A 24,719-nucleotide genomic window follows, 5' to 3' on the forward strand; every position below is an offset into this window, starting at 1 on the left:
ATATCCCATGTTGTTAAAGGTTTTTAGTAACATTTGTTCATACTAATAACAACATTTACAAAAATGTTGCTAAAGACTTTTAGCAACATTTTTTTTCCATAATAATAACATTTCTAAAAATGTTACTAAAGACTTTTAGCAATATTTTTTCAATACATAACAACATTCTAAAAATGTTGCTAAAGGCTTTTAGCAACATTTTTTCAATACATAGGAAACATTTTAAAAATGTTTCTAATATATATGTTTTGTAACATTTAACAAATGTTACTAATTTCCTTTTTTTAAAATACAATATAATGTCAATTTTGTAATGTTTTAAAATTTTACACTTTGATACATGTATGAAGAGTTTGATATCATGATTATTTTTAAAGAATACACACATGCAACAATAAGATAAAATGATAAGATAAAGTGATAGATGTATTCCATTCTTGGTAGCATGTTCACTAATAATGGATCTAAGCCCAACAAAAGTTATATATAATGGGAGAAATTTTTCAAAGCATTGAGGATGCTAGATTAAAATGGGAATTCTCGAAAACAATTTTGTATAAATTCTTTCTAAGTACTAAACATTAGTAAAAAAAAGAATCAGCTTCTGCTACCAAACTTCTTGTAGTTCACAGACTGCAAATAACAAAAGTCCAAAACATTAAAAATAAACTACACTATAAGCAAGAATAATACTAAAACATTTGTCTGTAGTCAAAAGCCAATTAAAAACCAATAACAACATAAATAAAGTAGGAATAGATCATACATAAAGTTAACATCATTAATTTTCTAGGGAATGACAGCAAGAGAATAAACGACTAGAGACATCCAAATTAAAATGAATATATCAAAACTCAGGGTCCCCTGAATTTTTCTTTTTATAATCACAATTCATTATAACAAGATTTTACTATATTTTTTACGTACACGTATGGTTATGATTATGAACAACTTTGTATTAAAAATGATGTACTAAACAAATTAAACTAAAATGGTAGGTAAGTGTCATATCTATGATTATGTGAGAAATGTTGTTCAACAGGACAAAAACAAATATTGGTTCTCCATGAGAAAGGAATTTATATACATTGATTAAACAATGACACTATTTGTTTATTTTTGTTTAAAATTTTGATCTATGAACCAAAAGTTGTGTGACTAACTAGCAAGAAATGAAAATACCTACACTGTAGCACATTTTACATAATCTTTTGGATTCATTGTTGCAGGGATGTGAAATCAAATTATTATAACGAAATGATTGTATGTATTTGGTCTAAGTGAAACTATTCAAATAACAAGCAAGATGTTGAGTCCAAATCATGTACATGAAAAAAATTATTGATCTCTAGCCATAATATGACACAATAATATGAAAAAAATGAGTATATCAAGCAAGAAGATGAGTTCATAATAGGGTAAAAAGAGACAACACTACTAGAAACTGGGGCTTCTACGATGGTGGAATGGGGCCTTCTACGACAGTTGCCAACCGTCTTTGAAGGCCGCATTATGAAAAGTGTTGACTTTCCATGACAATTCCCTAACAACTGACTTTCACACAGAGTCAATTCTACGACAACTTCTACTTAAAAGTTAGTCGTAGAATACAAGCATTCTACAACAGGTTTTAAGTAAAACCCGTCGTAAAATGGTTGCTTTCTATGATGTGTTTAAAGTAGAAGCTGTCGTAGAATTGCTACTTTCTATGACTGTTTTTACCTTAAAACACGTCCTAGAAAACAACCATTCTACGACGGCTTCCACTTCAAACACGCCGTAGAAAATGATTGCTTTCTATGACGTGTTTGAAGTAGAAGTCGTAGTAGAATTGCTGCTTTTCTATGACGGTTTTTTAGGTAAAAACCATCGTAGATGCTGCATTGGTCCATTGACCTCCACTATAGTTGTAAATTAAAGCTTTGGGATGCAACATAAAAACAAAGGTGATCCAAGAGACAATTTTGATGCTATCATGTTTGATTACTGCCAACATGAAAGATAATTTAATTAATAATATCCAATTAACTTACCCCATAATGTGTGTGAATCAAATGACATAATACTTAAAGTTATTTTACATGTATCTATGATTTTGAATTTCAGTTTTAGGTATGCAATTACCTTAAATGGTCATAGAAGGCCATCTAATGGCCATTAACTGAGTAACATGAGACCCAAATCCTCCTATTGATCTTTCTTCCACAGTGATCAAAACCTCCTGCGATGTTCCAATGCTTCGAATTATGGAATGATCCACTGACTTGCAGAGCCGCATTCACCACTGTTGCATGCAAGCCATGATCTTCCAAGAGGCTAGCAGCAACCATACAGCTCTGAACAACTGATCCATAGCCCAACAAAGCCATTCTTTCCCCTACAATTAGTATCCTATATTTCACTTCATTTCCCAATCTGTCCAAATATCACAACACAAATGTGATTTATGTTTGAATGTTTTTATTGTAAAATCAAGTTAGAAGTAAAATTTAATTAGTATAACTTTTTTTATCCAATGCAATAACTATCTAAAATTTCTTCAACTTAAAATCCAGTACTACACCCATAATCAATTCCTAAAAGTGAAATCAAACATGTAAATATTGATCTAAAATTACATTAATGTCATGCTAGAAAATTAATTCAACTGCAACCCAAACATGTTATAAGTTGATTTGCATAATTGTTCCTAATCATAAACCATCAACTTCATAAAGGTACCAATATAATTCTAAATTAACTCGAGGAATGCCTTTATTCGCTGGTGGTACTTCAACACCAACACCATTTCCCGTCGGGCATACAAAACAACTGGGTCAATCATCAATGGCAGTTGCGATGGCAACAATATGAAAAAGCTATGCTTCATCATAAGAAGCCATCACCACCATGTTAGAGAGGCATTCCATAAAAGTGATATCAATAGGAAAAATTTAAAGAAAAAGGAACAAAAGTAATAGTAAAACATACAACGAAGTAGGAAATAAAACATTATGAGAGGCGGCTTGGTACTCACAATTGTAGTCAGTCCATCCAGTGGCCATATTTTCAAGATCATATATCACTAGTTTGTTTCATAGCACCAAATTTGCAATTGAAAATAATTCAAAGATAGTTAATGATATAGAGATCCAACACTAACAAGAAAATATTTACAAAATGAATAAAACTAGCTTCAGTATCACACGCACACAGAGGAAAATGAAAAAGTAAAGATCCATAAGTAACTTTACAAAAGTTCACTTAATTCAACAAAAATAGATGAATAGTTAAAGAGCTATAACATGAACAACTAGTGTAAGAATTATTGATTTTGGGTTATGGAAGAAATAAAAGAGAAAGAGATGACCAACAATAATAAACATATTATTGACAAGATGTGATATAATGCACTAACTTCATACCCCTATTTACACTATGTTATTACAAGTACAAGTCAAAGCTCACTAACAATAAGACTTATAATCTAACGACCCAAATATGTTAACAATCCAAGTTACAAGTACAAGTCGCTGGATTAATTTATAAGCGCCATTTAATTCTAAATTGTACCTCCAAGAAGGGTCATGTGCTTTCCATTCTTTGTTTGTGCCACACTTTTCTGCCAGCCAATACACCAGATACCATCCTGGGGGACAATCAAGGACAAATTAAATTAAGAAACACCATAATTAAGCTTGACACTGCAAATCCACGATCAACACTGCAAGAATACAATGGTCAACAAACTAAGGGCTGCATATGCTAGACACTTAAAGTGAACTTGTTGTCTTCATGAAGTGATGAAATTTAATTATCAAAAAGTAAAATGCATTCCAATTACCAAAACATCATTTGCACAATTCATTCCCATTTACTATTTTAAAAGAAAACCATTTTTAACAGATGATTCTTTTGAAATATAAATTATTTGTAATGTAGCAACAAAAACTTTATATATCTTTATTCTACCTAAAATAATCAAACATGAGATTCTTTGTAGATAACCATCCAACCTACTCAACAGCTCCCTTCAAAAACAAACAAATAGAACAAAGTAATAGAGAAGCCCAAAACTAAAAATTCAATGGACCAAGTAAGGGGATTCACATACTTTTTTTTTGTTTCACAAAGTCCTAATAGCACCCAATATATCTACTTCATCGAGAAGGTAATCCGTCATTTTAAAGTCACCAAGTAAATATATGTCAAAACTCCATCCTTGCTCAAGTACACAAATTTTATTACACAGTCTTTGCTCCTACTTACTACTATGTTATGTCCTATATTTTATCACAATCTTTTTACCCCAACAGGTTTTAGAATATTGGATTACCGAATATTATCAAACAGGCATAGATAGGATATTTATAAAGATAAACTTAAATGGAAATATGATGTTGACACTTGATATCATACCTAATGGGCTAAAAACAACCAAGAAAATAAACCTGATGTATGTCACATAAATTATGTGATATTGTAGGCCAATTAAAAACAATGAAGAATAAAGCAATACTTATACCAATGTAACAGAAATGTAAAATTTCAATAAAACAATGTCTCAAAGATAAGCGTTATACATTCTAGTATATTGGAAATAACGAAATTGTTGCTCAACAAGATATAATTTCAGTCAAGGCTGCCGGGCCAAAACCTATCATAAAGAACATTCATGAATACTCAAGTGGAAATATCGATCCAGTTAAATCTTTATACATACACTTACCTTTGGAATCAGTTCATCATAAACTATGGCAGGAAGATAAGCCAAGGTTGTTCCACTATCTGTTATTGTCCCCTTCCCATTTCCAGAATCAAATATATCTGAGGGAAGCTATAGAATATTTGTATCAACCTCAATACTCTTCAAAACCACATTGTAGTGTGCCCTATAATAGATAAAAAAATGACAGTCAAGGCATACTTTTTCAAACTCAAGATCTGAATTGAATATCAAGTACAACTATGTTTTTTTTTACTGTTATGTGCAGGGTTGCCTTTCAGTTTTTGAGTTATGGATATGCACTGCTCAACACTTTCTTAATGATATGTTTTGTTTGCCTATTCAAAACAATCAATAACACTATAACTTATAAGTATCTGAAAAAAATTCACAACTTAAGGGAGAGAAACTTTCATGTGTTCCTCATTCTTCATTAAGCTGTAAAGAAGCTCTTCAATGTCAGAGTGGTTCATTGCAAAAAGTCTGTGTGGTTCATTGCAAAAAGATCACAAGGCCAATAAATTGGCATGAGAAATGATATTTCTCTTACAAATATTTTCCAGTAAATGTTAGACTAAGGAATAGGTTTTCCTGCAAGAATAGAAAGGTAAAAATAAATGTCTGGGTTGCCCAAGTGAGCTCGTCAATCTGCCCCAGAGGCTGAATGGACTTGGAGGAGGCATGTTTGTGATTGTCAAGTGCCACCCCTCACAATTTTTTGAGAGACATCACAATTTTGGAGCTTACAAATTGAAATTGTTTGTTCTATTCCTTTATTTCTTTGTAAAATGAAATCAATTAAAATGTGGTTGGCATTGATTAGAGTGAGCAACCAGAAAGAGAAGGTCAAATATCCATTCCTATCTCAATTCCCAATCAGACCATATGTTTTTCCAACCACTTTTGTAAAGTACATTATGAAGATTATTAGTAGGATCAAAATCTTGATCCAAGCATTCCCATCTATGAGAAGTTGTTGCCCTTTCTTCACATGGGCACACCTCTAACAGAATCGAATGTTTATGGAAACCAATAGTTCCTTTTTGTCAAGATCATAGGCAACCCAACCTTTAACTTTAGGCCTATGACCTAAGTAGATGCATTTCCTGAACCTATTAATAAATTTATTCATTTATGCATGTAGACAAAAATTAAACACAAAAAGCTAAACACCCTTAACTTTTTGAAATATAGGTTTGATCCATCCAGGAGAGTAAAAGGAATTATATACATGTGTTCCATACATTTCAAATATTGGATCTCCCTGATACTTGTTGCAGGCAAAGAACAAATTTAGCCAACACAATGTACACTTTCATACATCCTTTTTTGCTTGCTTGTAATGACATCAAGGATTTGTATTCCTCTCAAGTAAGTGTTGCAATACTCGAGGATAATTACTTTTTATCATCTCTAATCTTTGACTTGCAATCTACTTATTCATTCCCCACATTGTTTGCTACAGAATCACTACCCTTGTATCTAGAACCAAGTTAAAAACCATGCTTATGATATCATGTCTCCATTGTGTGTCCCAATGTCCCACAATAGGTGCATACTTTTCCCTAAGAACTACCTTTACCTTTATGTTGGACCTTTTCCCATATCAGTATAAAATTTTCTTCCAAATTATGCACATCCTCGTGTTTTTAATTGCTAGACTAGGCAATAAGTTCATGATGAGAATTTATATCTGCATAACTCCAAAATTCTCATTAATTCCCATAAGAAACCTTATCATATAATATTATTTCTTGAATTTTACGGAACTCCTTGATGTATCACAAGTACAACTTAATAAGCATGTGCACTGAGGTATATGTCTGTATATCTCAAACTTTTCCCATAGAGCCTTCAACTCTATACAGGTAGTTAGTGACTGGCATCACATTCTACTTGAAAGCATATATTTTCTATTGCAATTCTCTAATTAACACTCGATATCCTTTTGAGACTCAATCCTTTAAGTTTTTCTACACTTTTGACACGTGTTCCATATACATGAGTCTCTCCATGAAAAAACCATTTGATAGGTGCAAGATATTCTATGATATCACTACTCCTATCATTCTACAAAAACCAAGAGAAAAGATAAACATAAACATTTCTGAGTTTTCACTGATACTTCAAGAGAGTGCCAACTTTACAATATATAATAACCCTAATGGATGATAACCATATACTTGTCATCATCTAATATTTTAGAAAAACAAAACTAATATTAAAAGGATAATATTAAAGATTGCTTATTTGTGCGTTTCTAGACCCATCCTATCAACCTATCAATTTCAAAACTAAATTTACAATCCACAAACAAACAAGATTGTTGCACCTATCATACATTTCATAACTTAGCCAAAGTCATCAAATATCTTAATGTTTTCATCAAGAAAAAACCTTTTGTGCTTTGTGAGCAAAGCTCTCTTCATCGATCTAGTTCATGAGTAATAATTACCTCCATTGAACGAAGGGTTAACAAGAATCATCGTTGGTCTTTCTACTTACGCCAACAACTCACACAACCTATCATTATTATTATTACTAGGGGAATAAAAAACCAGAGAGTAAGACAAACCTAGGTTTCAATGTCGAATGTAGACAATGACTATGCCAGCAGACTTCATCTTTAGAACACTACCACCACGACGAAGGGTGGCGCGTAAAACACGTACCGCGGCTGGTCAGTGAAGGAGACAGCAAGGTCAGTGAAGGCACACTATTACACACGCACGAGGGTAACCCAAAACTCGAGGGTGACTAAGCTATAGAAAGGGTTCATGACCTTAATTCAATGATGTGCATTCCACGACAATGTATCTACAAAATGTCTTTGAAGTCTAATTTCTACGACGGTTGTCCTACACCGGTCATTGTTTGAGCCATTCGAAGACAGTGTTTGTAAAAACCATCCTCGTTTTCAAAGACAATATTACAAAAATGCCACTAGTTGATATACTACGATGGCTCCAATGGACCGACATCGTAAGTGCGTCATAAAAACATGTATTTCTAGTAGTGCAACCAATTAAAATGTTCAACAAAAAATTAGAGACATAATAAAGTGAAGTGAATTCAAATCTCAGCTAATTTCATGACTTGAAATAACATTTACCACATTCCGAATTTCTAAAAAAGCAATAAAGGAATAAAATAAATAAATTTCTATATAAGTCAAGTGTAATATAAGAAAATGAAACAATCAAGATGCATTTCAATTTATGCTTCTTGTGTCGTTTCTTGTGAGTTTTCTCCAATTTCAACTTACCCGTGTTAATCCCATCAAAATAAACTTTGGGTTTACATTCCCCTTTTCCTATTTAATTCCCTTGAAAATAATCAAAATGAACTCCTATATTTTTACACCAAAAATACATGTAAAATGATATTTTAGCTCAGTTTACTATACATAAAAGATGATACAATTTAAAAATTAGTAACATACCAAGTGCAAATTCTCGCTGATTAAAGTGAACAAACCTATTAAGAGTCACAAAAAATTGAAAGATGTCATAAATCATAATTCCCATGAATAAAAGTATCATAAGACAATAACATACATAACTAACCTTTCATTTAATGCATCATAATGTAATTTCTCATTTTTATGCATTGAGTTTAGTTGCTTTATCAAAATAAGTCTTCTTCTCCTGATTCAATTGTCATAAACAAAGATTCAATAAACATTTAGCTACTTAAAAGTAAACATAAGGCTTAAACTTACTTCATTAGTCATGGAATTCCATGCTTTAACAACCTATGTTTCTTTCAAAATAAATGCTAATTAGTGAATGACATTAAAATCCAAAGTTATCGATTTAATCAATTTCACTTACCCTTTCAATATTCTTTGAATCAAGATTTCTTTCATTATAACCTTTGTCAAATATTTTCCTATAATATAGACTATACATTACCCACCAAAATTATGAAAATAATAGAAATAAACTTTAAAGAATAAGGATTTACAAAAGAGAGAAAATGCATTGGGTGGACAGTTGAGCATATTATTGAGGATCGAAAGACTAAATACTTACTTTGACATGGATACAATACAATATAGATACATAATCTTTTCAATTATGACAACAATAGCATGAATTAGAATGCAACCATAACAATTATGAAAATTGTTGAACATAAAACAATAACAACAACAACAACAACAAAGAAACAATGATTTAGAAAGCAAACACATCACGAACTTTTTTATCAACATAAAGCACAACCTTTTATCCAAACCAATAGTCATATTTTAAACAAAACATTTTAGCACATAATCAAACATTTTCAGCCAGGAAACATGATCAATGGATAAAACTAAACTTGAAATTCTTGCACATGTTTCAAATGAACAAGCTATAGCATTTAGTTTTCCACATCAAGAAACAACACTATGAAAAAAAAATCAACTTATTACTTGTAGATGGTCAAAGCCATATCTCCTAGTCAATTGCATGCTTCCAAAAACTTGGGGGTTTGTTATACATGGACAACTTTACATCTTGTCTTTGTAAAGAGGACCAACATGAAAAAGAAAGTGGTTTATTCAACATACTTTTATCTTTTTCTATGATCCTTGTTTTTCTCTTTTCTAATTTTCCACCCTTTACAGATAATCATATCCTAATTATGTAGAATCAAAACAAGTTATTAATGAATATGTGGATTAACTAGTATAGAGTTGGTCAAGCTTAAACAGTGAATTCAATTTGAAGTCCTAAACATGTAGCAATTGAAGTTAATTTGGAGATATAAGTGAATCACATTCAATAATTCAAAATCAATTTTACCTAACAAAATAAAAAAGAAACAGGCAAATTGCAAAATTTGGAAGACCGATTTAGGGGTTTACTCCTTAAATTTGTGATAGCATAAACCTTAAGGCTAAACAAATTTATTTTGTTTCATGAATTTTGAACATCTCTATGAAAATGAACTACCTTATTTATAGCTAATATGTTTGGTGGTTCTTAAAAATAGTATCTTAATATGCCTATGTTGGCCTCTACTCAAAATGTTTTGATGCTGTTAAATATATGCTAGTATGTGTGTCAATTCAGTTGTTCAATATGTAGTCAACATCAAGACTCATTTTCTTATCCAATAAAGACCTTAAAGAAAATGTTCACAAAAAATTATTAAGAATGAACATTAGCTTGAATTCTAGTAAAATGATACTCTTCTGTGCAATCAAAATATGCAAGGCCAAGTTCTTAATATGCCTAATTAAAAATGTCACTTTGTAGAACCTAACCTAAATCATTATTCAAAAGAAGGAAATAGCTAGCAAGTGGATATGGAAATTTAAGCCATCCAAAGCTTCATTTATTTATTCAGCATTTTAGGATATAAAAAGTTGATATAATTTGTCAAACAAGCTGACATAGGTTGCGCATATAGAACAAGAATTTCAAAGATATAAGCTTCCCCTAGCGATTATAGAAAGGGAAATGATGAGAAGTAGAGGAAGAATGCAAAGTTTGAACTGGAAAACTCATGATCAAGCTCCTAAGAGAGGCAACCAATGATGGAACTGAAAAACTCATGATCAAGCTTTTCATATTGATTGCATAGACCACTACATGTTTGGTTTCAGTGCTTGATTAACAATTGCATGTAGATTTTAGGTTGTTTTTTGTTTATTAATATATAGTTAAGCAAAGCAGGTACATGTTCCTTGTTTTAGTATGATCAAGCTTTTCGAGGAACTGAAAAGGGAAAAAAGGTGATTAAACACCTAATCACATGCTGGACAACACACATGTGGCCATACTATAGGAAGAGCAAGATGCGTTAGCTTTAGGCAAAGGATATATGATGCAAAAGTGGAATATCACTATGGCTATGATCACTACAAACAATACACAAGCTTTAGGAGAATCCTGTGGTTCATTTGCACCCCTAGATTTTAAGAAAATGTGAAGGAAAGCCATCCTAATAAAAATGAGAGCAGACTAAATAGAGCAATTAGGAATAGGACCATATCGGACTAGTTAAATTTAATCCCTGAATGTCATCACTGTTGGAAAGGAGAAGATTGTAGGAAGTATTTGAGAGAAATGGAGGAGGAGAAAATATTTGAAAGAAGGCTAGTTTTATGACTTAAGAAATGCTTTTGTTTTGGCTTCTTTTGGCTTCGTTGGGTGCTTTACAAATAACAACCTCTCCCATGTTCAAGAAAGATTCCACACACTTCAAGGTAGAGTTCTACATACTTCTCCTAACTACTTAGTTCTACACACTTCTTTCAATTAAATATTACTTCTACTTATTTCTACACTTCTCTAGAATTTTCTTTGGAGTAGTAGCACAAACTTAATGGGCCTAACACTTGATTAATGGGCTAAATCAAGTTTATATTATTCAATACCCCCTTTAAACTTGATTTACCATTCCAAGTAAGCTTCTTAACTTGATAAAGTCTTCTTACTTGAGCGGCTTGGTAAAGATATCATCTACTTGGTCTTGAGACTTGGCATATTTTGCGCGTACATCCTTTGTTGCTATGCACTCCCTTATATAGTGGTAATGGGTATCAATATGTTTGCTTCAATCATGGAACCCTGGATTCTTTGCTATAACAATGACTAACTTATTATCAACAAAGATCATGGTTGGCTCTTCTTGTGACATGCTCAACTCTTTTAACAAATTCCAAAGCCATACTGCATGTCAAATGCATGAAATAGCTGCTACATATTCTGCCTCACTAGTCAAAAGAGTGACTATCGACTGCTTTTTTAACATCCAAATGAAGGTTGTATTCCCCATGAAAAACACAAATTCACTGGTACTTTTTCGATCATCTTTATCTCTAGCCCCATCATTGTCACTGTAACCTACAAGCTTATAGTCATTACTTGTTGAGAACCATAAGCCAAAGTTGAATGTTCCTTTGATATAGTAAATAATTTGTTTTGTGGCCTTGAGATGAGTAGTGGTTGGAGTCTCCATGTATTGACTGATGAGTCGAGTACCATATAGAATGTCTGGTCTTGTGGACGTCAAATATCACAAACTACCCACCAAACTCTTGAAATTTGTAGCACCCATCTTTTTTGCTTCGTCAAACTTTGATAACTTCATTTTGCACTCCACCGGTATTCCAATTGGCTTGCATAGTTTTGCTATGAAATGAAGATTCAATCTTCCTTTTGCTTTACCTCAATACCAAGATAGTATGACATTAGTCCAATATCGGTCATCTTGAACTCCTTGACCATTGCTTTCTTGAACTTTTCAAACATACTTGGATTACTTCCCATGAAGATCAAGTTATCCACATATATGAACATGATCAAGATATCTCCATCTTTGATCTTGACATAAGACGCATGCTCGTGTGGGCACTTTGTGAAGTTATTTTCTTGGAAGTATTTGTCAATACGACTATACCATGCTCTCAATGCTTGTTTTAGTCCATATAGTGCCTTCTTTAGCTTGAGAACTTTGTCTTCTTCTCCTTTAATCTTGTATCCCAATGGTTGCTTGATGTACACTTCTTCCTCGACGACTCCATTCAAGAAGGCAGACTTCACGTTCATTTGATGAATTTTCCACTTGTGTTGAGCTACAAGAGAGAGTGTTAGTGTTATTGTCTCCAAGCGAACTATCGTAGCAAACACCTCATCATAATCAATCCCAGCCTTTTAACTGTAACCTTTTGCAACTAGCCTTGCCTTTGTATCTTTCAATGTCTCCCTTGGCATTCTTCTTTGTTTTGTACACCCACTTGACACCAATAGCCTTGTGCCTTTTTGGAAGGGAGACGAGTTCTCATGTGTCGTTCTTCTTGATGGATCTAATTTCTTTGTCTATTGCACCTCTCCATCTTTTATCTTGCACAACTTCTTCAAAGTCCACTAGTTCACAATCTACAAAGAGACAAAATAATGTGATATTATTCAATGTCTCAGTTCGATCATAACGATCTTGAAGGGTTCTTGTGCGTGACATAGCCCTTTACCTCTTAGGAGATGACAAAGTGTCTTTGTGAGTGGTTGATGCTGATGGGGTGAGCTCTTGCTAAACATGTTGAGATGTCTTCTCTTCTTCAAGTGGAGGAAAAAAGTTGTAATCCTTTTTATGAGTCTCAAAGTCCTATTGTCCTTCTTCGTCGAACACCACATCTCGACTGATTACCATGTTCTTGTTGTTTGGGTTGTACAACTTGTACTTTTTTTAACATGAATCATAACCAATGAAGATGAATCTCTCACTCTTGTCATCAAGTTTTGCTCTTTTCTCGTTCGGGACATGAACATGAGTTATACTCTCAAAAACCCTCAAGTGAGAGATACCAAGCTTTTTTCCACTTCATGCTTTTTATGGTGTCTATCACCATACACTTATTGTCGGAGATCGATTGAATAGATAAACTACACACACCACAGCATCTGCCCAAAATTCTTTTAGTAGTTTCTTGCTTTTGAGCATGGTTCGAGCCATATCAAGGATTGTTCTATTTTTTCTTTCTGCCACACCATTTTGTTGGGAGGATCTTGGAATAGTCAGGGGATGACTAATTTCATTCTCTTCACAGAACTCTCGAAACTCTTTGGAAGTGAATTCTCCTCCTTAGCCAGTCCTCGTAGATTTGATCTCTCGACCATTTTCTTTCTCCACTGCAGCTTTGAACTTCTTGAAGGTGGAAAGAACTTCTGATTTCTTGAAAAATCATCAATGAAAAGGAGGAAATAGTTATTTTTACCTAGTGAGCTTGACTTGATTGGCCCACAGACGTCAGCATGTATTAGCTCGAGTGGCTTCTCAGCTCTTGAGTTTGGCTCCTTTGGAAAACTCATTCTAAATTGCTTGCCAAGTAAACATCCTTCACAGAGTTGATCAGGGTGGTTAATAGAGGGTAGTCCTCTCACCATCTTCTCTTTTGATAGCAAACTTAAGCCTCCAAAATTTAAGTGCCCAAATCGTAGATGCCATAGCCAGGATGCATCAATGTAGCAAGCTTTAAGATATTTTGCAACATCATTTTGGATATTCAACAAGAACATCCTATTTCTTGATATTGGTACCTTGGTGATTAGATTATTTCTCCCGTCTCTGATGGAAAGACTAGAATCTTTCATGTGAATATCATAGCCTTTTTCAAGTAATTGTCCCAAACTCAAAATATTGTTCTTCATAGTTGGGACGTAGTAGACATTTGATATGAATTCATGCCTTCCATCTTTCAAACGAATTGAGATCTTACCTTTGCCTTTTACAGGAGAATTAGAATTATCACCAAATGAGACATTGCAACTTACTGATTCGTCAAGATCCACAAACATGCTTATTTTTCTACACATATGGTTGCTTGCACTAGTGTCAAGGTACCATGTGAAATCCTACAATGCTTGGTAAAGACTCAATGCACAAAGCATTGAGTTGTCTAAATGTTATTATTATCTCATCATCATTAGATTCTGGAACTCCCTCTTTGGACACTATTTCCTGTATTGCTTGGCAATCCTATACAGATAACTGCTTCAGAAGAGGACTGAGACTTCTGGCTGTTGAGAATGTGAGCAAATATACCAATCCATGACAACTATAAACATTCAAATACACAAGATTTGAAAAGGACACATTGGATGGCACTAAGATTTTCAGGCAAGGACAACCTCTGACACTCAATGTTTCTAGGGTTTTAAGTAATGGTTCTACCCACAAGTGCTCTAACCCTATGGAACTAAGCTTGAGGAGAAAATCCAAATATAATCCTTTCAGATTTGAAACAATTTTGGTACAACCAGCACTAGGTTTTAGGGAGGGGAATATTTCATTGAAGGAACTACAAGCAACTCTAAGATTTTCTATGTTGGGTATCTTTTCAAGTAATCCACTTGAGAATATATTTGACTCATCATCCTCATGATAGCACAACAACGTTAGAAGTTTTAAATTTTGTAGGAGGTGTGCAGCATTTGCACCAAATTGTCGTCGCATAATCATAGTGTCTTCCGTAGTTATTGCTTGATGCTCCAATTCAGGGATAACCTAGGAGTCAAAACAACTAAGGGAATAAGAATCATTAAACAAAAGGGTATAATTAATGACCAAAGCAACAAAAAGGTGATTAAGTGAAAAAAATAAGACAACAAAACATGCAAGAATAAGTGCAATGATATCTAAAACAAAACAAAAAAGCACATGTAAAGTGATTGACAAGAATTCCGCCATGTAATAAGAGCAAAATAAAAGAGTTATGAAAATAGTACAGTTTGAGAAGTTACCTTTGCCTGAAACAGTCCATGTGAAATAGCCATCGCGTCTTCCTTTTTGAGTGACAATTGCTCAATGTTTGGAAAAATCTAGAAATTATTCAAAACAAAAATATAAAAAATATTATAATGAGATCCAAATTATTTTACAACGAATAAAGTTTTGATATTGTATTACAAAGGAAACGTATGATAAATTTCTAATACTATCAATTGCCTTTACAAGAAATGCTAGCAACAACATCTTACACTATCTTTTTAACATGCATGGGGGAGGAAGACAACTTTAAGAAGCTCAGTATGGCCTATTTTTTGTATACTCTCTTAACTATATTTCCTCTTCTGTATTTTGGTGAGAGGATCCTCCATAATTTGAAAAATAAACTAGTCACATGAATTCATGTTAAAAGGGAAAAAAACTATTACTTCATTAGCCATTGCAATAAAATAGTTATATATTTATTAGTGAGGTTTTGTTCTCTTATCTTCTAGAGCTAGTCAATTAATGAAACAAAAAATGCTAATAATACTTTATGATATATTTTTTAACATTCCTTTTATTTCTGAGTTTTTCTATGATGGTCCAATTAACAGCAAGCAGACCCAGTTATTTGAATCTCATGGGATGTCAAAAAGTAAGTGACTAGAGTTCTTTTACAATTTATCCATATTAAGACATGCAAGCACAATATGGAAACTCGAGAAGAAATTTTTTTAATTAATACCTTTTCAACTATGAAAATGGCTTGCTGATGATTTGAAATACCAACTTGATCCTCTATATCTGCAACTTCACCACTATTATGCTCAGATGTAAACAATTTCAACTTGTCACAATGATATATATCAAGATATGCTAGCATAGGCCATTCTAGTGAGTGTTTTCCATTGTAGAAATACTTGAGCTCTGGCAATTTCCTTAGTGTTATTGATATCAGACAATGGAAAATGAACTGTTTAGTTTCTCCCTTCAAGGCTGCTTCATTCTCTACCAAAATTTCCACCAACCTTGCACAATCTCTCACATCAAGCATAACAAGATGATTGGCCACTGAGGTTGGAAACAAACTTTTAAGCTTTTCACAGCTATAAATGTACACTTCTTGCAAGCTTTGAAGGCTGAGAAATTCATCAGACATTAGATTCCAAATATACTCTAGATTTGGCAACTGACTTAGAATCAGTTTCTTCAAAGGAAGAGAATGTTGAGAAGGTAGTTTCATATCTACTCTCATATCTTGCACATCAAATATTGCCTTAATAGATTTGCAGTTGATTACATGGATCTCTTCCAAGTTACAAAGAAATGGAAGTAAATAAAAAGGAATTACATTGGGTAAATATTCGCATTCCACCACAAATAATGATTTCAAATTTTTGAAACTATGGTCACTTGGAATTGGAACTACACCAAGCCAAATCTCTTCTAAGGGAAGGTGATCACCAAATTTCAGGTACTGTATATCACATGTAGACTTTTCCACCTGTAAGAGACAAATGAATATTAATTTGAAGAGCTTAACATATAAATATATTAGGATGATGTTTGTAATATTATTATTTAAAAAAATGAAGATCACTTTGTACAGATTGTGTTGCATATGCATAGTAAACTATGAAGTTGTTAAAATCTAATCCCTTAATATTTTAGTTAATTGTTATAAGTTTGCACTTTTAATTTCCATCTAAATTATATCTCCCTTTTTAAAAGAATCGAGGCATGCTGCTAAATTGAAGAATAAAACTCATTTTAATATTATAAATATCCATGTTCTCCATGTTGTTCAACAAAAAAGCTTACATTTTGTGGCATTTCTTAGACGCAAATATTTTTATCTCATTAGCTTTAGAAGGAGGAAAAAACCATTTTGAAGCTTTTAAATAAGATAAACGAGCAAAATGATCATTTAGCCTATAAACAACTAACAAATGAATTCAAATAATGAATGCCTTACTTGTTGGTAAAACAACCTCTCCATTGTCGTGTTGAGATCATCCTGGTAGTGAAAATTCAAGTCCTGCATGGATGTTTTAAATCCAAGAAACATTGGCGCATTTATGCCTCCTTGCGAGAAAGTTTTCATATTAGGGCTTTTAGCTACCGTCCCTGTTTCCAAACGTAACAATTGCAAAGTGGCATTCCCTGAATAAAAGCTTACTAGTCTCAGTAAGGAATCCAGTAGTAACATTTTCAGTCGTCAAAATATGATCTCATCATAAGCATCTTCATCTTCTTTCTTTACTATTTCTTTTATTGATTCACATTAGTCTATCTGTAGGATCTCAAGTTGCACCAAACTTTTGGCAGTGGAAAATGTGAATAAATATTCCATCATTTTACAGTCACTCACAACTAACTCTTTCAAATTGATGAAAGATACTGCAAAGCACACTAATTTTTCTAGTCGTGAGCAGAGTCTAAGTTGTAATACTTCAAGCTTTTCAGAGTATGGTTTTACCCACGGCTGCTCTAACCCTATCAACTCCAGCTCTTTTAGATCATACAAGAATAATTGTTTCAATCCAGCAAGTATTCCATGGCGAACTTGAGAGGGAAATATCTCCGTCAGACCAAAGCATCTTTGCACTCGAAGATGTTCTAAACTGGGTACCTTGAGAATGAAATCAAAAGGCAAAGTATCTTTCTCATTGTCAAAATCCTCAAACCATAGGAGAAGAATCTTCAATTTTCCAAGGAGGTCTCTTGGAAATTGTGCATCGCTCAACAAAATAATGTTTTGCTCATTGAGTGACAATGCCTTCAGTTTGGGAACAACCTAGACAACCAAACCAATTCAAAACTACTGGAAAATATATAATGAAAAAGAAAAGGAAGCACAAATTGTTTTAAGTGTTGGTCATTACTGCACATGTGTCCTTCGGGAACACTTTTTTGTTTAATACTTATTAAAAATGTTAAAATTTTTTGGTAACATTTAAAAAATATTGTCATTTTTAAATGTTGCTAAAAAAATTTAATAACATTTTTAATAAGTGTTAAACAAAAAAGTATTACTAAAGATTACATGTGTTATAGTGGATGCTTTGTCACCTTTTCAGCCTAGAATAGAGGTTGTTGAATCCGCCTATTTGGAGCCTCTATAACTGCTTCTGATGTGAATAGCTTCAACTTAGGGCAAATGACTACATATAAGGTTTCTAATATGGGGCATTCCAGATGGTGTTTTCCATGATAAAAACAACTAAGCAGTGGCATATTCCAAAGATTTAGCAACGACAAACAAGGGAATTCAAACATTTCAGTTGTTCCATGTTCCATTGCAGCATTTCCCTTTCCAACAATTGCAACCAATGAGGAACAGATCCATATTACAAGTGCTTTAAGATTCCCCAAATTTCTGGCAAGGGATGAAGGGAACAATGTTACTAATCTTCCACAACCATCTACAACCACTTTTTCCAAATTGGGAAATCTAACAATTCCTTCGGGATTTTTATTCCATATACATTCCAAATTCGACAAGCCTTTTGAAGTAAGATTTTTCAAATGAAAGACTATTCCCTTCTTGGTATTGGCATCACTGTCATCTATATCAAATATCACCCGCACTGCGTCGGAGCTATGTACATTCAATTCTTCTAAGCTCTTCAAGTATGGAAGTACATGAGATGGAATTACAATATCTCTTTTACCTGCTACATCAAATTCCAATTTCTTTAAATTGCGAAATAAGTTGTCTGAAAAAGCAGGTTTGCTGTGTTGGTCTCCCGTCATCTGAGGATAATCGAAAAGTCTCATATGCTTTGAATAATTGAAAGGAACCTTAAAAGACAAGAAACTCTGCGTGAGAAGCCTATATATGCAAACTATATTATGCAAGAAAAAAAATAAAATATTTTCACTTGAAAAAAGAGACTGATTTTTTTATCCTAAACTTTTGGTGTAACTTGTTAAAGCACTCCGACTAAAGAAAGAGTGTGTATATATATTAACAAACCCATATCCATATTTACGACATAATTATCCGATTGTTGAATATTTAGTTACGATCATTTTCAATGCAATGAGAAAGGTGTTATAAAAAATTGTTATGGTTAATAAATACTCTAATGCATACCTGATCTGTGACAATTTTTTGTAGAGTGACATTCAAATCACCTTCCCAATACCATTTGTCTTTTTCTCCAACTACAACATGTACTTTCTGTAGGTTTGGAGCACTTTGGACATTAGAGAATTTTGTCATTTGAGAGCATTCTCTTACTACTAAATTTTCCAATAATAGGAATTTTAAGTCACACTTCTCAAAATTGCAAGAACTTGTGAGATTTTGTAAAGACACCAATTCTAAAGATTTTAATTGTCTAAACTCAATTTCTTGTACATTTTCCTCTTCATTTTCTGCAATGATTTCCACAATCATTTCATAGAAGCTTACCTTCATGGTTGTGAGTTGAACCATGCTTTTAGCAGTTGAGGATGTCATTAAATTCCTCATCAATCTACAATGATCCACTTGCAAATGTGTTAAGTAATAGAATGATACTGAGGAAGACATTAGATTTGTCAATTTTATACATTCACAAATGACTAAGCGCTCTAGCCTTTGAAGAAGTGGATCATGCTCAAAGCCTATCTCCTCTAAATAGATCAAGTTATATAATTCTAACTCCTTAAGTTGCATAACAACACCTATTTTTTCACATGAAATGAGGCTTGCAGGAACCCAAATCCTTTTAAAGTGACAAAATTCCAATGTTAAGGTTTGCAAATTTGGAAGTCTATGTAGAAACCAAAAGAGAATTTCTGTATTCTTCAGTTGACCCAAGGTAAGTGTTTGCAGATTGTGCATTATGTGAGCACTAACAATGTATTTTTGCAACCACTCTACTTCTTTCAAGCTCATTGCCATAAGTTCTAAGTTGTATATCACCTAAATAATAATAAATAAGATTTATCAATATCGAAGCACACTTGGAACCATATTTGCAACAACATATTTAATGTGTTACTTTTTATGAGAAATAAAAGACACATTCTCACATGAATTCTTTAGTGACAGTTACATTTAAATTCTATAAAATTCTTAATTCAAGCATTTTATTTTGTACCTTTTCTGTAGCTAAAACAATTGGCTGCGCTTGTGAATTTTTTATTTCCGTAGGAAGCAATGCTAACTTGTAACAATTGTGTATCCCTAATTTCTTCAATGATGGCCACTCTAAAGTGTGAGGTCCCCGGTAGAAACTCACAAGTTCAAATAGTTGTTGTAATGACACACAATTTAGATGAGGAAACTTAAAGGTGATAACATTTTCATTTGAACCTTTGTCCCAAGCAACAATCTCTTTCATTACCCCACAATTAGATACGCTAAGGTATTCCAACTTTTCTAGTTCATTGGCAACAAAAAGTGGAAAAAGATATTTTAAATTTGGACTCCCATTAATGCTTATGCTTTGCAAATTATTATACTTAAGTATTTCACTAGTGTCTTCCCTCCATACATGCACCAATTTTGGTAACGCTTGTAGAAATACGTAGTGCAAGTTTGTTTCATTCCTATCACATGTTTCTGGAATATTTTCAAAGTCAAATATGTTTTCCACTAACTTGCAATCAATAATGATCAAGCTTTGAAGACTCTGAAATCTTTGCTCCATATAACTAGGAAAAATTGTTACAAGTTTGTCACACTGTCTTATTATCAAAGAATCCAAATTGTGAAAGGAATGAAGACCAATATGGGGCTGCCAAATGGTATTTAGTTTCTCCATGAAGACCATCTCCATTTTCTTCAACTTAGGAAAAACATCAATATTCTGCTACAGCAAAAAGCCGTTGTTAGGTGATCAAATAAAAGACCTCAGCAGTTAATACAATAAAAGACAAATGATAGTAAGAACAAAGTTCAATTAAATGAATCCACACACCCTTGCATCTTCTGGAAGAAATATATCCTCCATCATTTTACATGAACTTACAAAAAGGCTTTGGAGATTCACCAAACTTCTAGCCATGGAGAATGACAGTAAATATTTTAAATTACCACAATCTATCACATTGAATGTCAGCAAATTTTGAAAACAATGCAAAGATTGGTCACTCCATATCTTCTGGATATTGATTGAGGATAACTCCAACCATTCTAATTTTGGAATTGAAACCTATAAGAAAACATAAAATATGTCTCAACAATAAGATTTTGATTTTAAAAAATTTACATGCTCAAGAGAAATGGAAAAACTTAAATGAGCAGGACTTATTACTTCTTTTATAGGAATAATATACAAATTAAACATTAGAGGTTGTCTAGGACACATCTTTATGACAATGTTTTTACATACCTTTTCATTGAAGAGTGAAAGGCAAGCATCAGTGACACTTTGACCAACTTCGGTGATAATATCCTTGTTCTTGTTTTGCACTTGGTCTTCTAATGAATGTGCACATGAAGGCATCTTTTCATTTGTATATAAACAAGTAAATGCCGGTAAAGATTGTAATGTTAAAATTCGTAATTGAGGAAACTCAATCTTGTCATCACAGATAGTATGAGTTTCTCTTTCAACAGAAACTATCTCCTTCAAAGAATCACATTCACACACTTCAATTGTTTCAAGCATGGTGAGGTGACTGACCATGGAAAATGGGAAAAGGTTTTTCAATTGACCACATTTTTTAATCTTGATGATTTTTAATTTGCAAAACGAGGCCTCTGTAAGCCGATTGTCAGATATTTTCTCCAAATTATCCAGTGTGTAAAGACACATGGACTCCAACTTAGGAAAAGCCCGTAATGGGAGCAACTGCCCCTTAGAGTGTATAATGTACTGAATCTCAGAGTTATTTAGAATACACAAATCCTTTAAATTTGAAAATCCTTCAACATTTAACTCATTCAGAACATCATGAACATCATTGAGTTCTCCCAAAAACAAATTTTCAACTCCTTTGAACAACATTTTAATCCATTTTTCAGAATGAATGTCAATACCTTCTTTTAGGTTGAAGGCCAAAAACTTCACTACTTCATACTTGTCAGGCATTCTGAATTCTCCCACTCTAAACATGTTGAATTCTCCAATGACAATCTTGTAACTATCCAAATTGTCAAAGAACACATTTTGTGGAAAATGGTCAACACTTGGAATGTGTATGTCTAGAGTTCTTAACTAATTCAAATGCTTCAACTCAGAAAGACAAGCATTTCCGCTTTGGATTTTCTGTTCAGAATCCCATAGAACCAAGCTGTCTCTCATATAAAACTCTTCCAAAATGTTCATTCTTGATATGATATTCGAAGGTATTACTCTTAGTTTTGAGCAATTGCTTAAGTCGAAAAGTTGCAGCTTATCCAATTGCCCAAATTCAAGAGGCAAACTTTCAATATTAGATTCTGAAAGACTAAGAATTCGTAATTTCTTTAACTCTCCAATGAATGATAGGTTCTTTCCTAGAGTGCATCTCTCCAAACAAAGCATTCTTAGTTTTTTTAGGCATTTAATTGAAGAAGGTAAGAATGATAGATTAACACCAGTCAATACCAATACTCTGAGTCGAATCATATCTTTAAAAAAATCATCTGGTATTTCCAAAAATTCATTTTTACTGTCAATGTGTAAGACTTCAAGTCTAGGACAATATATACTCTCATGAAGCTCATCATTGATGTCACAATAGTGTAAAAAGATAGCAGTGTACCTTTCATATTCATCTTCATGAGGCCACTCATCTAGTATGCCATTTTTCATAAAAAAAATACATGTTTTTGTTTTGATGATATAGAAAGAGCAACATCGCGAACAATGTCATGAATGTTATAGCGGTCAGTAGAATAACTTTCCACCAACAAACTTGACTCTTTCAACTCTTCTATCAACACATTTACTCTATATCTGGCATCTCTAATTGTGTGGACTCCTTGAAGCAAACCCAAACCAATACAGAACTTCACCAAGTCCATAATCAAAGCATCACTTCCCATTCTAGCACATTGTAAAAAAATACGCTTGAGCTCCTCGTTTTTTAGATGATCATAGCTTAATTTTATAGAGAACTCAATAGATTCTTGGGCTTCTATAAAACTTTGTCTTTTAATTTGTCGACAAACATCCTCCCATACAAAGTAACTCTTATTCTTTAGAGCCCTTCCAATGGAAACTAATGCTATGGGCAATCCAGCACACATTTTGGCAATTTCAATAGCATTCGCATCAAACATGGAATTTGTAACGTGTATTCCAGCCACTTTCTTAAGCAAAGTCTCTGCCTCCTTCTCATCAATGACTCCTACCAAGAAAGTTGACGTCTCCGACACATCCATTTGATTACATATTACTTCTTTACTTCTAGATGTTAGAAGAATTTTGCATCCCTTGTGATCACCAGATAACTTTTCTTTTTTCATCTTATTGAAATCAGCAAATAACATATCTTTTTTCATCATTTTGAAATTGACAGAAAATAACTCTTGGTTTTCCATCTTATTGTAACCAAAGTCAGATATATCCTTGACAACCGTTTGGCTTCTATCATCATCATCATCATCATCACTGGATGGAATCCCCAATCTATTCAAGTCCAATCCATCCCAGAGATCATCTAGGATTATAAGGGTGTTCTCCTTTTCTTTCTTTATCCTCTTTCGAATGCGGTTTGCTCTTACAATCTCAGTTTCCTCTTCCAATCTCATTCCCAACATCTCAGCAATTTGCCCTTGAATTTTTTTTATGTCAGGATTTCTTGTTATATTTGCTATAATCACCATATTGAACAACTTCTTTTCTTGAGCTTTCTTAGCAACTTCTTTAACTACAGTGGTCTTACCCACACCACCAACTCCATAAACTCCAATCATATTAACTTTAGAGTCTTTCAGGGCTTCCATAATCATCTCCATAGTTTTTGTTCTTGATACAAAGCTTTCATAACCAGTGTTTGCGAAAGCAGAATCAATGGATGGGCGTACTCGATAGGAAACTTTATCAAACCTTTTATTCCAAAGTTCTTCTATTTTGATTTCCTCTATCATCTTTGTAGCATTGCTGCCTAATCGATACCTCCACTGCAGGTTATTTGGAAAGAAACCAAAGGAACACCTTGTCTTTGCATGACATTCATCATGAATAAAACTTTTATATTTTTTTATCTTCTCATCCACCTGTTTTAACCATTGTTGAACATCATCCTCAATTTCTTCTGCATTCATTTCCACATCCGTAACTTCATTTTGTACCCTCTTCCTAGCATTACTCAACATTTCAATGTAATGTTTCACCTCTTCAAATTTTTCATTGTAATTAAAAAAGTATCCCACATGTCGTTTGATTGCACCTCCTCCAATTTGAAGTGCATTTTCGGTAGCTGTAGAGACAATTGCGTCCATGCTCCCTTGAGAATAGACACTTTAATTTCTTGTTATGTTGGTTCCTACTATTGCTACAATTTTTTTCCTGAATAACACCAGATAAAAAAATTATTCCACAAAAGGACACAAATAGTAAAAAATCATTCAAAAAATTGAAAAAATTTAATGTTGGTTGGTGTTTCTTAATATCTATCAGTGGGAGAGTTGGTTGCATAGCTAGTTGTTAATATCTATTTATTGGGTTGAGAGTGAGACACCAAAGAAGTAAGGCATATTACCTATAAAAAAAGAGGAAAGGTTGTGAGGGAGATACAGCTAGCCATTTAGTAAAAGAAAAGGGGCCTTACGACAGGGAGCAATCCACCCACTTATCTTCTTGAATGACCAGCATCACGGACTTTACCCAAAACCACAGTTTCCATGTGCACAGAGTGGCGCAAGAATAGGTTGCGGTTTACA

The 24,719-nt window shown here is 33.2% G+C and overlaps 1 long non-coding RNA gene and 1 pseudogene across 1 annotated transcript; both read right to left on the minus strand.

The window, feature by feature from the left end:
* Positions 1 to 2,130: 2,130 nt before the first annotated feature.
* Positions 2,131 to 4,855, minus strand: LOC121174895 (uncharacterized). Its single transcript, XR_005891500.1, has 3 exons — positions 4,709 to 4,855; positions 3,553 to 3,628; positions 2,131 to 2,415 (listed from the first exon to the last, which is right to left on the minus strand). It is a non-coding gene; the product is annotated as an uncharacterized lncRNA (long non-coding RNA).
* A 9,177-nt stretch (positions 4,856 to 14,032) lies between these two features.
* On the minus strand, positions 14,033 to 24,448 carry LOC102661497 (uncharacterized; annotated as a pseudogene).
* Between the last annotated feature and the right edge of the window lie 271 nt (positions 24,449 to 24,719).

The sequence above is a fragment of the Glycine max genome, chromosome 1, assembly GCF_000004515.6.
Source record: "Glycine max cultivar Williams 82 chromosome 1, Glycine_max_v4.0, whole genome shotgun sequence".
Lineage (NCBI taxonomy): Eukaryota > Viridiplantae > Streptophyta > Magnoliopsida > Fabales > Fabaceae > Glycine > Glycine max.